Source organism: Oncorhynchus kisutch, linkage group LG2 (genome assembly GCF_002021735.2).
Source record: "Oncorhynchus kisutch isolate 150728-3 linkage group LG2, Okis_V2, whole genome shotgun sequence".
NCBI lineage: Eukaryota > Metazoa > Chordata > Actinopteri > Salmoniformes > Salmonidae > Oncorhynchus > Oncorhynchus kisutch.
In genome coordinates this window covers 72,832,829-72,850,455 of record NC_034175.2, presented here as the reverse complement: position 1 = coordinate 72,850,455, position 17,627 = coordinate 72,832,829, and positions in this window count along the sequence as shown.

Below are 17,627 nucleotides of genomic sequence, written 5' to 3'. Positions count from 1 at the left end.
TGTGATCACAACATCCATTGTGTTTTGGAGCCTAAACGCATTGATGCCGTTTCCCCACTATGTTTCTAAAGATACGGGAGGCACATCTGTCATTCCTGTACCAGGTAAAGACACCACTGCTCTTTACTTGTGTGTCATTGCAGTCTGCCTGTAATTGTCCTACATATCATACTTTGCTTTCTTCACAGAAGCACGCTGAAGGTGAGCTTCAATAACACACAAAATACATGTCCCCAGGAATAAAGGAAAATAGGAACAGTTGTGATATTTTAAGGGTAGCAATGGCAAGCAAGGGTAGCTCCTACTCTCTCTTTTTGTCTCTCTCTCTCTCTCTCCCTCTCTCTCTCTCTCTCTCTCTCTCTCTCTCTCTCTCTCTCTCTCTCGCTGTCTATCTATCTTTCTGTCTCTTCTCTCTCTCCTTCTCTCTCCTCACTCTCTCTCTCTCTTTCTCTCTCTCTCTCCTCGCTGTCTATCTCTCTCTCTCTCTCTCGCTGTCTATCTATCTTTCTGTCTGTCTCCTCTCTCTGTCTATTTATCTTTCCGTCTCTGTCTCTCTCTGTTTCAATCTCTCTCACCCTCCTGCACCATTCCGACTTGGGTGTTTATGAATGATTCCTTAATGCAACATCCCAGAGATGTCTCTTGTTTTCGCTCGTTACAGTTTGACAGCAAGGAGAGATGCTTAAACGCCTTTGATGAATAATAGAAACGTTACGTAAATGTACTGAATAAGGAAACATTGCTTGCATACGACGATGGAAAAGTTGACTCCGAGAAATAATAGTGTTTAATTGAAAGACTTGTGGAAGTTTGTGATCTGTTTACTGGAAGCTGGTTGAGTAGTGGTGGAAGAACATGAGAAGTTTGTGATCTGTTTACTAGAAGCTGGTTGAGTAGTGGTGGAAGAACATGAGAAGTGAACCTGTTCGCTTTGTGCAACGAATGTGCAATTATCTGATTCTTAACTTCCAATGATAACGTCACCTTTTACAATATCTCCCGACCATAGACAGAAAGACAGATACCACTCACAGCGCTCAAGATAATCAAAAATCCATCCTTTCTTTTTCGTGTGTCTCTCTTTCTCAGGTCCCCTTGATCTTCTGGGGGAAAGAAACGCTTAACAAACACAGGATCTCCTTTTCCAAAGGGCCAACACATTGTCACATTGTCATGCTGATATCTCAGGGGCCCTGGCATAAAGAACAATAATGCCGAGGGGAGAGGGACTTGAAAACACGTTTTTCCTCTGGCCTGGGTGTGTGAGAGTGAGCTGGTGAAGGGGACGGAGAGGGAGAAGAGATAGGATAGCGGTTGGGGGTGAGGGGTGAGGTAAGGGGGATAGCAGTATTGTTTAGGGGGTCAGGGGAGTGGTCAGTTCCAGTCAGTGAGCTCCTGAGTTGTCCCTGGGGTTGGTTCCCTGTGAGACGTCATTTTCTCATCTCAGAGACAGAGAGCTGAGGGCTACACACCAGGGACCAGTGACTCCCCCCCCCCCCCCCCCCCAATGTTCATTAGCGGTTGTCATTGAAAGGTAATGTGGAGGACGTAATGCAGGAGGAGGTAATGCTGAGGAGGTAGTGCCAAGGAGGTAATGTCGAGGAGGTAATGTGGAGCAGGTAATGTCGAGGTGGCAACGACGAGGAGATAATGTCGATGAGGTAATGCAGAGTGGATAATGTCGAGGCGGCAATGGCGATGAGGTAATGCCGAGGAGGTAATGGCAAGGAGGTAATGGCGAGGATATAATGTCGAGGTGGTAATGACGAGGTGGTAATGACGAGGTGGTAATGCCGAGGTGGCAATGCCGAGGTGGTAATCCCGAGGCGGTAATGTCGAGGCGGTAATGCTGAGGTGGTCATGCTGAGGTCAATGTCGAGGTGGTAATGCGGAGGTGGTAATGTCGAGGTGGTAATGTCGAGATGGTAATGCCAGGGAGGTAATGCCGAGGTGGTAATGTCGAGGTGGTAATGCCGAGGTTAATGCCGAGGTGGTAATGCCGAGGAGGCAATGTCGGGGTGGTAATGCCGAGGAGGTAATGCTGGGGGTAATGTCGAGGTGGTCATGCCGAGGTTAATGTCGAGGCGGTAATGCCGAGGTGGTAATGCCGAGGAGGTAATGCCGAGGAGGTAATGCTGAGGAGGTAATGCTGAGGAGGTAATGCTATCTATGTATCAAACACCTCTGCATTCAACTAATCCAAAACCTGTCCCTGTTTACCATGTCCTTTAGCCATAGTCTCCATAAGTCTCATGTTTAACTCTTAGGTCTGTGTCCGTGCTGGTCACTGAAGGGTTTGGCTTTGTGCCTGTCCACACGTTACAACGGTTCCCCTCATGCCCAAGGAGACGGTATTATGTGTCACACAGTGAGGAGCCTTAGAGGGACCTGGGAGGGTCATGGGAGCTGGGAGGCGAAGGTTGCCGCCACCATATATGAGACAAGCAGTGGTCAGCGCACCAGGATGAGCTTTCCCAGGAATGGAAGGACAGAGAGAGAGAGACAGGTGAATATGACACTTAGGCTGAGGGGAGAGGTCAGGGGTCAGGTTTGAAGTATATTGGATGTGAAAGCTGATCTGGTTGAGCTCTTGTTCTCCAACTTAATTTGAGAAGGATGATGTCCATCCCTCGTTTCTAACATCCCTGAGGTCGCCATAGACAACCAAAGAACAGAAGTTAGACAAAAGTTGAAATTCAAATCTTTCAGATAGTGAAGGGTATTTCTTCCTGTGTTTGTTCAACTTAAGTCCCTACAGAGTGAAGGGGATTCATGGATGCTGTGTTGTGTCAGTACTTTCACTGCCTTAGAAAAAAAACTGGACTTTAAAGACTCGCCCGTCCTCCTCTGTGTCTTTGGCAGATCCTTTGGTCTAAGGGGATGTACCGCTTCTCCTCTTTCATCTCTCTCTCTCTCTCTCTCTCTCTCTCTCTCTCTCTCTCTCTCTCTCTCTCTCTCTCTCTCTCTCTCTCTCTCTCTCTCTCTCTCTCTCTCTCTCTCTCTCTCTCTCCCTTTCTTCTCTCTCTCCCTTTCTTCTCTCTCTCTCTCTCTCTCTCCCTTTCTTCTCTCTCTCTCTCTCTCTCTCCCTTCTCTCTCTCTCTCTCCCTTTCTTCTCTCTCTCTCTCTCTCTCTCTTCTCTCTCTCTCTCTCTCTCTCTCTCTCTCCCTTTCTTCTCTAACCCTCTCTCTCTCTCTCTCCCTTTCTTCTCTAACCCTCTCTCTCTCTCTCTCTCTCCCTTTCTTCTCTAACCCTCTCTCTCTCTCTCTCGCTCCCTTTCTTCTCTAACCCTCTCTCTCTCTCTCTCCCTTCTCTAACCCACTCTCTCTCTCTCTCTCTCTCTCTCTCTCTCTCTCTCTCTCTCTCTCTCTCTCTCTCCCTCTCCAACAGCGGGCCTTGAGAAAGTATGGTGGTTTAACCGCCAACCCAGTTGTGTGTGTGCACACGTTTTACAACACTTGAGTACCAGAAGTCCTCACTAGAATAGTAAACCATCTAAAATGTGAAAATGAGGCCCTGTTTATGGGAAAATGAGTGTTTCTTAGAATCTACATACAGGAAGAGAGACATTTATCATGAGTACAAATTCCCCCCTTCTGCCGCTACACACACACACACACACACTGTTTCTTCGTACCTGCAAGCTCTCCACTATAACAATGGGCATGTCCTGGGGTCACAGTGAACAGTGACTGAATGAGTAATGGTGAAAACTTTAGAAGTGGCGAAAGGGTAGAGGCCGAGGGTTTTTACTACAACAAGTAGGGCTCCTAAGTAATTCCTCATTATAGTTAGAGTGAACCTTCTCTCTCGACATTTAGGATCAGAGCAGGAAGCACAGTCCTCTCTGCTTATCAACGCAAGCATGAAACAGCAGTTTGGAGGTTTTAAAAGGAACAGAAGCCGGAACGTTGCTGGTTCACATCCAAGATATGAACTTGGCTGATGTGTAGATATGAGATGAATGCCAAGTTATCATGATTGGCCTCAGGGCAAAAAGAGTTGTAAACCTTGGAGAAGGTTGACAAGGAGACACTTGGTCCTTGCTATAACCACCTCTTCCTCTCCTCCCAAAAATAAAAACATTGAGAGGTGTATAGCAGGGTGCAGTGGGATATAGCAGGGTGCAGCAGGATATAGCAGGGTGCAGTGGGATATAGCAGGGTGCAGCAGGATATAGCAGGGTGCAGTGGGATATAGCAGGGTGCAGCAGGATATAGCAGGGGCAGTGGGATATAGCAGGATATAGCAGGGTGCAGCAGGATATAGCAGGGTGCAGTGGGATATAGCAGGGTGCAGTGGGATATAGCAGGGTGCAGTGGGATATAGCAGGGTGCAGTGGGATATAGCAGGGTGCAGTGGGATATAGCAGGGTGCAGTGGGATATAGCAGGGTGCAGCAGGATATAGCAGGGTGCAGCAGGATATAGCAGGGTGCAGCAGGATATAGCAGGGTGCAGCAGGATATAGCAGGGTGCAGCAGGATATAGCAGGGGGCAGCAGGGTGCAGCAGGGTGCAGTGGGATATAGAAGAACCAGGGTCTTGCTAAGCTTCCAGACAGAGGGTACAAGCTCACACATGGCCCCACCAGTCAACACCAACCCTCTCACTCTCTCTCTTCCCCCATATCACCTGCTGTTCTGCACCAATGGCTACGTGATGCTGTGCTGGAAAACTTTATATTCATAGATTTTTTTCTTTTCATTTCTTTTATTACTTTTCAAAGTATTTATTCAGGGCATTTGTTTATCATCAGTAACGACATTCTCCATAGTTTCCGTGTGAACTTCTAATCTAAAGTACGTGATGTGTCTCTGAATATACTGAGTCAAATGAATCATTTTTTTTCCATTTCTCACTCTCTCTCCCTCTATATTTAAATGAGCCCAAACAAACCGCAATTAGAGACGAAAGCTTTTCAGGCAGGAGTTTGAGCTGGTTGTCTAGCCTGCGTTGAGTCTCCCTGTGAAGTGACTTATTAGTGTCTCTGAGGAATCGATACAGTCTGTTGATCGTTGACAGGGCAGTAAGACACGTGTATGCCTGTTTCTTTACGAGGAAGTGGATAGAGACCAGTCCATATCTCCACTCCCAACCCCCCCCCCCCCCTTCACCGCTACCTGTTTCTTTACGAGGAAGTGGATAGAGACCAGTCCATGTCTCCACTCCCAACCCCCCCTTCACCACGCCTGTCTGGGACTGTGACATTGGTCACAAAGAGTGTTCTAGTTGTACCCCCTCCTCTAGATCACACACTTCTAGTCTTCTGCTTTGACTGACGTCCTGATTAAAGTGTGATTGATGCGTCATATCCATCACCTCTTTAGCCTGCTGTCATCCCTCTTTGTGTAGATTTCCACTCTCTGTGTGTGTGTGTATCCGTGTGTGTATGCGTGTGTATGCTAGTGTGTATGCATGTGTGTGCGTGTGTGTGTGCATGTGTGTGTGTATGCCTGTGTGTGTGTGTGTGTGTGTGTATGCGTGTGTGTATATCTGTGTGTGTATGTGTGTGTGTGTATGCGTGTGTGTATATATGTGTGTGTATGCGTGTGCGTGTGTGTGTGTGTGTGCGTGCGAAAGCTCATGTGTGTGTGCGTGCGACTAATCTATTTTTACTTTCAAGAGGCCAGAGTAATCTAATGTATTTTTCATACGAGTCCATGATGTTCTGTGAGTCCATACCATTCCACACGAGTGAAAGTAAGTGAAGTGGTCGCTCACGCCACGTGGAGGGAGTGCTCACACGTCGAATACGATCTAGATGTCACTTGCCTTAAACAAGAACGTTCCTATCCTCATCCATCTCCCTGTCACAGGCAGAAACCGTGGCCTCAGTCCCAGAGCAGAGCGGCAGTCGGGATGCTGCTATCAGCAGGTGGGCCTGGGTGGTGTGTATGGAGGCCTTGTCCCAGGTCTGAAGCCCGTTAGAACTGGTTCTGAGGACACCCCACTGGTTCTGAGGACACCCCACTGGTTCTGAGGACACCCCACTGATTCTGAGGACACCCCACTGGTTCTGAGGACACCCCACTGTTGCTGGGGTGACCCCAGGACCAAAAATGCTCCACAGATATCACTGTGATAACGTGAGGAGGACAAGGGAGGGGGAAGGTAGAATCGACCCCATCTGGAGATAACTAGGAACAGAGGTGAGGGGGGACAGAGAGTTAATTTGTCGGACATTTTGGAACATGCTTCACACCCAGGTCTCTCTTAGGCCTTGGCGAAGGACTGGGGTGCGGTCGGTTCGATTGAACTTTTTTGCTACGTCGCGGAACGGTTTTAACTGAACGACACGTTTCTCCAAAAACGTTCTTGAACAGACTTTGAGGTATGTTTCCTGTGTGTGGTAGGCGTGGCTTTAAGCATATTAAAAAGGGGCCATGCTACCAGCGTTCCCTAACCCACAAGCCAACCCCTTCCCTGTTTTTAAACTGGTCTCTAAGAACAGAAACGTCTCTGTTTAATTGCACGTATCCCTGATAAGATATCTTTGGATAAAGGTGTGATTTTGTGTGTTTGGTGAAGCAGGTAGAATATACCTATAATGGAGTAGCAAATTGACTTCGGTTGATATGGAGAAAGTCTGCTGTTAGTTTCTTCTCATCTTGACCATCCCTCCTGGTCTGGTCTGATTAGCACGTACGTAAGGACTGGAGGACTGGAGTTGGGCTGTTGGGAGGACTGGAGGACTGGAGTTGGGCTGTTGGGAGGACTGGAGGACTGGAGTTGGGCTGTTGGGAGGACTGGAGGACTGGAGTTGGGCTGTTGGGAGGACTGGAGTTGGACTGTTGGGAGGACTGGAGGACTGGACTGAGTACTGAGACCCAGAGTGACAACCAAACACAGAGGACAATTAAACACAGAGGACAATTAAACACAGAGGACAATGAAACACAGAGGACAATGAAACACAGAGGACAATGAAACACAGAGGTCAATGAAACACAGAGGACAATGAAACACAGAGGACAATGAAACACAGAGGACAATGAAACACAGAGGACAATGAAACACAGAGGACAATGAAACACAGAGGACAATGAAACACAGAGGACAATTAAACACAGAGGACAATTAATCACAGAGGACAACTAAACACAGAGGACATACCAATTCACTTCCCAATTCACTTCCTAATACAAATTCAATATGGAGGTTAGGATGTAGCTCTGCTTACTTTTCTCCTCTCTGATGAAACAGTAAAAGAGTCCACGCCTCTCAGAGTACTATTAAATATAGCTGATCTCTGACCTGGAACTTAAAACTCCAAACCTCTGCTCAGAAACAGCCACTCTGTGGGGTTGTAAACAGAGTTAAATAGTAGGCAAACAGGAACAATGTTGTGGCATAAAGCCAGCTGGAAGACTCAAACAGGATTATGGTTGCAGAGTTTTCAAATCAATTGGCTTTTGGGATTTTCAAGTTGGACCTGATCCTGCATTTAAAGCAAAACATCAACTTTTGCACCCCATGACAAAGTTTAATGAGTAAGAAATAAAATAATCACACACACACACACACACACACACACACACACACACACACACACACACACACACACACACACACACACACACACACACACACACACACACACACACACACACACCCCACAGTGTTATGCTCTCTGAAGGCCTGATAGATTGACAGGCCTATTGATGGCAGTGAGGGGCGTGACACCATGTCTCTAAAACAGAGTGGACTGATTTAGACCCCTCGGGCAGATCATAAACAGCCCTTTGACACCCCTAAAAATCCCATACGACACCCCCTGTGTGACACGCAACTCCTTAGCACTGTCACCTCTGACCCCTTCACCCCTCACACCCTCTAGGGTCTAGATTACCCACCCACCACTCAAAGACGCGGACACAGAAATGCTTTTATAACAAACTCCTCTCGGGGTTCTGCTTTGAAAGAAGGGGGGGTGGTAAATGAATGTTTGATTGAATACCTGGGTGCAGCATTGGCGGCAGGGTAGCCTAGTGGTTAGAGCGTTAGAGCGTTGGACTAGTAACCAGAAGGTTGCTAGTTCAAATCCCTGAGCTGACAAGGTACAAATCTGTCATTCTGCCCCTGAACAAGGCAGTTAACCCACTGTTCCTAGGCCGTCATTGAAAATAAGAATTTGTTCTTAACTCACTTGCCTCGTTAAATAAAAAAATACAAATAAATTGGTAGTGGTTCAGTCATGGGTAATACAGTTTATCCCAGTGAGAGGACTTAAGTGGGCTGGGCGATATATCATATTTTAGGTAACGCTTTACTTGACACCTAGCGTCATAATCATGTCATAACCATGTCATAACAGCTGACAGAACGTGTCATAACCTGTCATAATGTGGTCATAACACTGTCATGACCCATATATATTTAGGCTTGTTGTGACATATGTTGTGTAATTTTATGGCTGGTTATTACACCACCATAAGAGGTGTCAATTCCCAGATTTATTCCAATGTGTTTTTTTTTCCCCTGACAAGAAGTTTTATTTCATTTCAAAGTTCGATTCTTAAGTCCTTTGTTGTTGTTGAATTCTTTACAGACAATGGTTTTTTTTTAAATCATATTTTTAAATCCCTTTTAGAAAATACACTTTATGACTGTGTCATGAAGCATTATGACCATCCAGTGTCACTTTCCTTATGACATCATAATCATATAAGCCTATCACGTACATTCTCTTACGTCTGTCATCAGTCACAAAGAGAATGTCCTGAAATCTGTTCCCGCGTTCATTCCGGTCATCAGAAACAGAACACTGTTGGTAGGTGCATGTCTGACGTCAATGTGTGCACAATGACAATGATCATTTAATATGGTCAATTTCAGAAAATGTTTACCTATCATCAACATGCCGTTGACAAGTAACCTATGGTGTAATCATGGAATGTTTTCGCCTTGTGCGATAGTTTTTTTTGTGTGGTTTGGACACTCTTGTGTAGGTGTCATAACCAGCCATAAAAATAACGCAATATACTGTATGTCACAACATGTCTAAACATATATATTTATTATTAACTACACAAGGAAAGTCAGTGTGTCTGTGTTTGTGGATGAAACAGCACTGTACACGTCAGCTACTACAGAGACTGAAATGACTGCAACACTATACACGTCAGCTACTACAGAGACTGAAATGACTGCAACACTATACACGTCAGCTACTACAGAGACTGAAATGACTGCAACACTATACACGTCAGCTACTACAGAGACTGAAATGACTGCAACACTATACACGTCAGCTACTACAGCGACTGAAATGACTGCAACACTATACACGTCAGCTACTACAGAGACTGAAATGACTGCAGCACTATACACGTCAGCTACTACAGAGACTGAAATGACTGCAACACTATACACGTCAGCTACTACAGAGACTGAAATGACTGCAACACTATACACGTCAGCTACTACAGAGACTGAAATGACTGCAACACTATACACGTCAGCTACTACAGAGACTGAAATGACTGCAACACTATACACGTCAGCTACTACAGCGACTGAAATGACTGCAACACTATACACGTCAGCTACTACAGAGACTGAAATGACTGCAGCACTATACACGTCAGCTACTACAGAGACTGAAATGACTGCAACGCTATACACGTCAGCTACTACAGAGACTGAAATGACTGCAACACTATACACGTCAGCTACTACAGAGACTGAAATGACTGCAACACTATACACGTCAGCTACTACAGAGACTGAAATGACTGCAACACTATACACGTCAGCTACTACAGAGACTGAAATGAAACTGCAACACTATACACGTCAGCTACTACAGAGACTGAAATGAAACTGCAACACTATACACGTCAGCTACTACAGAGACTGAAATGAAACTGCAACACTTAACGAAGAGCTGCTGTTAGTTTCAGAATAGGTGGCGAGGAATAACTCAGTCCTAAATATGTCTAAAACTAAAAAAACATTGTGATGCATGTGGTGACGTTGATGTGGTGGCTTTTGTCCTAAATACAATGTTTTTTTAAGTTTTAGACATATTTAGGACAAAAGCCACCACATCAACGTCACCACATGCATCCTAATTTGCCTGGAGAAGAGACATGCGAGGGGATGGTGGTTCCCCGTCCCCGGTCGTACACCGCCAATCGCCATGCCGAAAAAACCCTCTTCAGTTGGGTTTAGGAATGGGGAATATGGTGGGGAGGTGTTGAACAATGCATTGTGGGTGGTCGATGAACCAGTTGCGGACCAGAGCAGCCCGGTGGAAACTCACGTCGACCCAGATGACAACATACCTGGTTCGCTCTGGTCCACCCCTCTGCTCGGCTGGAATGAGGATGCCATGTAGTGTGTCCAGGAATGTGAAGAGGAAGGCGGTGTTGTAGGGACCAAGGTTGGCATGGTGATGGAGGAGTGGACCAATATCACGTGGTGATATTCCCTCCTCGCTGTCCAGGGACATTGGCCAATAATGTTCCGTCCCCTTCTTTTGGCTCGGTTGAAGCCAGCCTCATCAATGTAAATATAAACGTGCTGAATTGCAACAGCATCCAGCTCCAAGACTCTCTGAAACAGACAAGACAATATGTGGCATAGACCCAGAGCAGTCCATATGCTGAGGCACAATACACTGGATTACAGCACTGTCATGTGTCTATACAGTGCTGATATGATAGTAAATTCCCAGTGTACTACTTACTTGCACATATTCATAGCGCTGTTCTTTAAACCCTCTCTGAGTTTCTCTCAAATGGCGCTGTAATACACGGTCCAATGTAGACAAGGCCACCATATAGTGTTGTCTGCAAATATGTGGTTCTGGATTTCTCGTAGTCTAATAGTGTTGTTTGCCACCATCATGTTCACAATAGCTGGTCTCCTGTTCTGGTGTGAACAGCCGGTGTCTTCCACCATGGCCTGGTCGTCTCTCAGTTCTGCAGAAGATCCACAAATATGATATGATTGGTTACAGTAAGCTAAAATAATCTATTTGATTTCAATATGAAATTACTGTAACATTGGCCAACAATCACTGAGTAACACAGGCCTACTGATATGTCGGACTACAGTATACATACAGTGCCTTGCGAAAGTATTCGGCCCCCTTGAACTTTGCGACCTTTTGTCACATTTCAGGCTTCAAACATAAAGATATAAAACTGTATTTTTTTGTGAAGAATCAACAACAAGTGGGACACAATCATGAAGTGGAACGACATTTATTGGATATTTCAAACTTTTTTAACAAATCAAAAACTGAAAAAATTGGTCGTGCAAAATTATGCACTGTACATAAAGAGCATAGTGTAGATGGTAGGTAACATACCTGTTGTCATTTCTGAATGTACGGAGGATAGATGTAACCGTGTAGCGGCTCAGGTTGGGCTGAACTCTCTGCCCAGCCTCCCTCATACTCAATCCACGGTTGAGCACATGGTCAACCAATGTGGTCCTGATCTCATCTGAGATCACTTTCCTTCCTCATACTCCTCTTCCTCTCACTCTCACTCCTTCACCTCCAGCTCTTGCTTCACCATTGCCTTCCATTTTCCTCCAAAACAGGAGAGCTCATCCGTGGCCTTTTATAGTGCTAAAGCTCTGATTTCTATGTGAACAATTCAGCAACTAGTGTTTACACCTGTGAGGAGTGGGTGTTGCCAATTGGTGCATAGAGCTTGACATTGTGATTGGCGTTGCCTTCCAAAGGGACTTAAAGAGATTTTTAAGTTTGAATGTTGTGCCTAATGTAGAGAACTCTGTGTAGTGTTTTGCAAAAAGTGTGATATATATACAGTGGGGCAAAAAAGTATTTAGTCAGCCACCAATTGTGCAGGTTCTCCCACTTAAAAAGATGAGAGAGGCCTGTAATTTTCATCATTCATTTACATAATTGAAAACTGAGTGTAAAGCAGGAATTATGCTTGCAATTTTGCAGACTTGGTTTAGGGATTTGGTACACGAGTTTCAGGTTTCAGGTGATTGGTGCATTTCAAGTTCCAATTTGAGTGAAAAAACGAATATAAATCCACAAGCGTTCTATAATCACACCATTAGTTTGTGTATCTTACTGTCTCTGCAAAAAATGTGATTTTTTTCCCCGTAGCATGTTGTGGATGAAGTACATGTTGTGGATGAAGTACATGTTGTGGATGAAGTACATGTTGTGGATGAAGTACATTAGCACATGTTGTACATGTGCTAATGCTAATCGCTAATGTTAGTTACCTGGCAGGTTAGGAGAATTAGGTTAAAGGTTAGGAGAATTAGGTTAACGGTTAGGAGAATTAGGTTAAGGTTAGGAAAAGGGTAGGGTTCGGGTCAGCTAAAATGCTTTCCTAACCTGCTATAAAAAAAAAGTAACTTCCTGTCATAGCTATACTTCCTTTAGTCACAACCCAGTAAGAGAAAGCATTTAATGTAACATCCATTAGGGTCCACTGGGAAACACTGACAGACACTTTGGTTCCTACTCTGTCAAAATTACCCCTCTGTGGCTTTTTCATTAAGTTTCATTGAACAGTATAAAACAATCAGAATGGCCAAAGCCCCATAAACACTTAGAAGTTATGTGTTGCCACCCGATGGTTATTCACTACTCATAAAGCATATTTAGAACTTTTGTTATTCAAAACCCTCAAATATCGCCAAATACTTTCATTCTGTAAAACATGCAGAAAAATATTTGCGAAATTATATTTTGGCCATATCGCCCAGACCTCCTGTTTCCTCTGTGTCCTCAGATAGCCCCTCTGTAGGTGGCAAAGGCATGCAGAGCAGAGGACAGCTGCTGTGTCTATCAAACACACATACTTTTCTTCTTCTCGTTCTCTCTCTTTCATATGCATCACTTGCATAGTCTCACACACATTACTTCACCTCAAACCAGTGTTTACCTCCCTCCCACCCTCCATCCCACAGCACCACACCCTTCTATGGAGAGGTACGGTCACATTGGTTGACCTGGAGCTGACCTTCTCCTCACTGTCAGCTGACTGACTGATATCTCCATCTGGGGAACGTCCACTGTCTAACATGCCCACAACCTTATCAATGATAAGACTATCTGCTGCCCTTCACAGTGAGCTAAATTAAGAGGCAGCTAGACCACACCATAACAGAGAGAGAGAGGTAGAGATAGATGGAGAGATGTGGAGAGAGAGGGAGGTGGAGATAGATGGAGAGATGTGGAGAGAGAGGGAGGTGGAAATAGATGGAGAGATGTGGAGAGAGTGGGAGGTGGAGATAGATGGAGAGATGTGGAGAGAGAGGGAGGTGGAAATAGATGGAGAGATGTGGAGAGAGAGGGAGGTGGAGATAGATGGAGAGATGTGGAGAGAGAGGGAGGTGGAGATAGGTGGAGAGATGTGGAGGGAGAGGTGGAGAGAGAGGGAGAGGTGGAGAGAGAGTGAGGTGGAGATAGAGAGGGAGGTGGAGATAGATGAAGAGATGTGGAGAGAGAGGGAAGTGGAGATAGAGGGAGAGGTGGAGAGAGAGGGAGGTGGAGATGGAGAGGGAGGTGGAGATAGATGAAGAGATGTGGAGAGAGAGGGAGGTGGAGATAGAGGGAGAGGTGGAGAGAGAGGGAGGTGGAGATGGAGGGAGAGGTGGAGAGAGAGAGAGAGAGATGGAGAGAGATGGCGGGAGGTGGAGATGGAGAGATGTGGAGTGAGTGAGAGAGAGAGAGAGAGAGAGAGAGAGAGTTGGAAAGATGTAGAGAGAGGTGGTGAGAGATGTGGAGATGGAGAGAGGTGATGATGGAGGGAGATAGAGAGAGGTGGAGAGAGATGTGGAGAGAGAGAGAGGTGGAGAGAGATGTGGAGAGAGAGAGAGGTGGAGAGAGATGTGGAGAGAGAGAGAGGTGGAGAGAGATGTGGAGAGAGAGAGAGGTGGAGAGAGAGAGGTGGAGAGGGAGAGAGAGAGAGAGAGAGAGAGGTGGAGAGAGATGTGGAGAGAGAGAGAGGTGGAGAGAGAGAGGTGGAGAGGGAGAGAGAGAGAGAGAGAGGGAGAGAGAGAGAGAGAGAGAGAGAGAGAGAGAGAGGTGGAGAGAGAGAGAGAGAGGTGGAGAGAGAGAGAGGTGGAGAGAGAGAGAGGTGGAGAGGAAGAGCAAGAGAGAGAGAGAAAGAACAGTTCATTCTCCACCTCGCTGTTCTCTGGGGTTCACATTAGCAGAGCATATTGGTATTTGCATACTGTAGTTATTATTATTAGTAATATATACAGGTATTGGCCCCGAGGGGGCATGTGGAGCCTTACAGCTAACCATCACCATCACAGGCTTATTAGGATTTTTATTTAATTTAATTAATTTTAGAATAAGGTTGTAACGTAACAAAATGTGGAAAAAGTCAAGGGGTCTGAATGCTTTCAGAAGGCTCAGTATGTGGTTTGACCACCATTAGCCTCATACAGCGTCTCCTTCACATAGAGTACACCAACTGATTCATATCTGTATTCCCAGTCATGTGAAATCCATAGATTAGGACCTAATTCATTTATTTATATCGACTGATTTCCTCATTTGAACTGTAACTCAGTCAAATATTTTAAATTGTTACATGTTGCGTTTATATTTTAGTTCAGTACGCAATTATCATAACCACGTCTTCTTCGTGAGAGTCTCGCGAACGTTCATCTGCACTGTAAACATTGCGCCCACTCAGATTCATTATTCAATGTCTTCACCTAGATTCCAATATTCAGATCATCGCAAAAAACGAATAACCATCAGATAGTTATTAAAGACTGTGAGTTTTTCTGGGGGGGTGGCATCTGAGCCCGATTTCCCTGCTCCAAAGGTGCCTGGTCATACTACCATCTTCCCCTGTCAATCACACACACACACGCACGCACGCACACACACACAATTGCAGGCCCACACAACCAGACAGACTGAGGGGTAGATATTCACTAACACCCTGAAACGTATAATATATGACCGTTTTCTAAAACTTAGTAAGCTATGTGTCTCTATCTGGAAACAAGCCTTTGATTGACAGCAGCATCTGCCAGTGACAGTAGAGGAGAGTAGACCCTCCCCTTCCTGACTTGCAATAATTGAGCGCAGATTATTTGTAAACTCTTTAGGAGTGGAGAAGAGCTGAATAAATCACACTAATAACATGTAATGGCACTTAGTCACCAGGCTAACCCGGCTAATGGCGCTATCGTAACCCGGCCAACGGCGCGATCGTAACCAGGCTAACGGCATGATCTTAACCCGGCTAACGGCGCGATCGTAACCCGGCTAACGGCACGATCGTAACCCGGCTAACGGCGCGATCGTAACCCGGATAACGGCGCGATCGTAACCAGGCTAACGGCGCGATCGCAACCCGGATAACGGCGCGATCGTAACCCGGATAACGGCCGATCGTAACCCGGCTAACAATTGTGTTTGCTCATCAACTTCTGTATGCAAAACACAGTGAGCCTCAGATGTAAGGTCAGAGGGAGAGAGGCACAATCAGGAAGGATGGGGGTAGGATGGAAAGGTGTTGGTTTCAGGCAGAGCGGTGATAAATCTCCTGTTCAGAGAGGATGATTGATCAGGAGAACAGGATCATCCATCGTGTGATCTCTCACACATATTTCAGTCATTTAGTTGACGGAATAGTGAGTACAAACATTTTCATACTTTTTCCCACAGTGGGCATCGAACCCACACCCTGGCATTGCAAGCTTAATGCCCTACCTTCTCAGCCACACGGGACCCCACACACAGAACCTTGACGTCAGTCTCTCTGATAAGGGGTGTGCAGAGGGCGAGAGGTCAGTGTGTTACCCTGCAGTTAAACAGAGAGTGGTGGGAGAAGATAGAGGAGTAGAGTAGGAGAGTGATAGAAAGAGGAAGAGAGTGATTGTCAAGCCCTGACCTGAGTATTCTTTGTTTTCTTTATATATTTTGGTTAGGGTGTGACAATGGTGGTATGTGTGTTTTTGTCTAATCAGGGCCGTTTTGTATGTCTAGGTGTGTGTGTCTAGTCTAGGCATATTGTAGGTCTATAGTGGCCTGGATTGGTTCCCAATCAGAGGCAGCTGTTTATCGTTGTCTCTGATTGGGGAACCTATTTAGGTTGCCATTTTCCAGTTTGGGTTGGTGGGTTATTGTCTATGTGATGTTGCATGTTAGCACTCAGTTTTGATAGCAGTCACGGTCGTCTTGTTAGTTAGTTAGTTTGTTTGTTTGTTAGTGTACTTCGTGTTTTTCCGTCTTTCATTAAATATCATGCATTCATACCATGCTGCGCTTTGGTCTCCTCACTACTACGATCATGACAGAATAACCCACCAACAATGGACCAAGCAGCGTGGTAACGGCCAGCAGCAGCAGTGGCAAAGAACGCAGGACTCATGGACTTGGGAGGAGATTCTGGACGGCGAAGGACCAGGGGAATATCGCCGCCCCAAAGCAGAGCTGGAGGCAGCGAAAGCAGAAAGGTGTCGGTATGAGGAGGCAGCACGTCAGCGCGGCTGGAAGCCCGAAGAGGCAGCCCCAAAAATGTTTTGGGGGGAGGCACACAGGGAGTGTGGCGAAGCCAGGTAGGAAGCCTGCACCAACTTCCTGTGCTTACCGGAGAGAGAGAGGAACCGGGCAGGTACCGTGTTATGCGGTCGAGCGCACTGTGTCCCCGGTGCATGTGCATAGCCCGGTTCGGTACATTCCAGCTCCTCGTATTGGCCGGGCTAGAGTGGGAATCGAGCCAGGTGCCATGAAGCCGGCTCCACGCATCTGGTCTCCAGTGCGTCTCCTCGGGCCGGCATACATGGCACCAGCCTTACGCATGGTGTCCCCGGTTCGCCAGCACAGCCCAGTGCGGGCTATTCCACCTTGCCGCACTGGCCTGGCTATGGGGAGCATTTAACCAGGTAAGGTTGGGCAGGCTCGGTGCTCAAGATCTCCAGTGTGCCTTCACAGTCCGGTCTAGCCCTCCAGTGGCAGCCCCCCGCACCAGGCTGTCTCTCCGTCTCATCCCTACAGGTGCTCCCACATGTCCAGCGCTGCCAGAGCCTTCCTCCTGCTCAGCGCCTGTCCTGAGCCTCCAGATACTCCCGTCTGTCCTGAGCCGCCAGAGTCTCCCGTCTGTCCTGAGCCGCCAGAGTCTCCCGTCTGTCCTGAGCCGCCAGAGTCTCCCGTCTGTCCTGAGCCGCCAGAGTCTCCCGTCTGTCCTGAGCCGCCAGAGTCTCCCGTCTGTCCTGAGCCGCCAGAGTCTCCCGTCTGTCCTGAGCCGCCAGAGTCTCCCGTCTGTCCTGAGCCGCCAGAGTCTCCCGTCTGTTCTGAGCCGCCAGAGTCTCCCGTCTGTCCTGAGCCGCCAGAGTCGCCAGTCTGTCCTGAGCCGCCAGAGCCGCCAGTCTGTCCTGAGCCGTTAGAGCCGACCAGTCTGTCCTGAGCCGTCAGAGCCGCCAGTCTGTCCTGAGCCGCCAGAGCCGTCAGCCAGCCAGGAGCCGCCAGAGCCGCCAGTCAGCCAGGAGCCGCCACCACCGTCAGCCAGCCAGGAGCCGCCAGAGCCGTCAGCCAGCCAGGAGCTGCCAGAGTCGTCAGCCAGCCAGGAGCTGCCAGAGCCGCCTGTCACGCCGGCGATGCCGGAGTCGCCCTCCTATCCGGAGCTGCCAGAGTCGCTCCTCAGTCCAGAGGCGCCTTT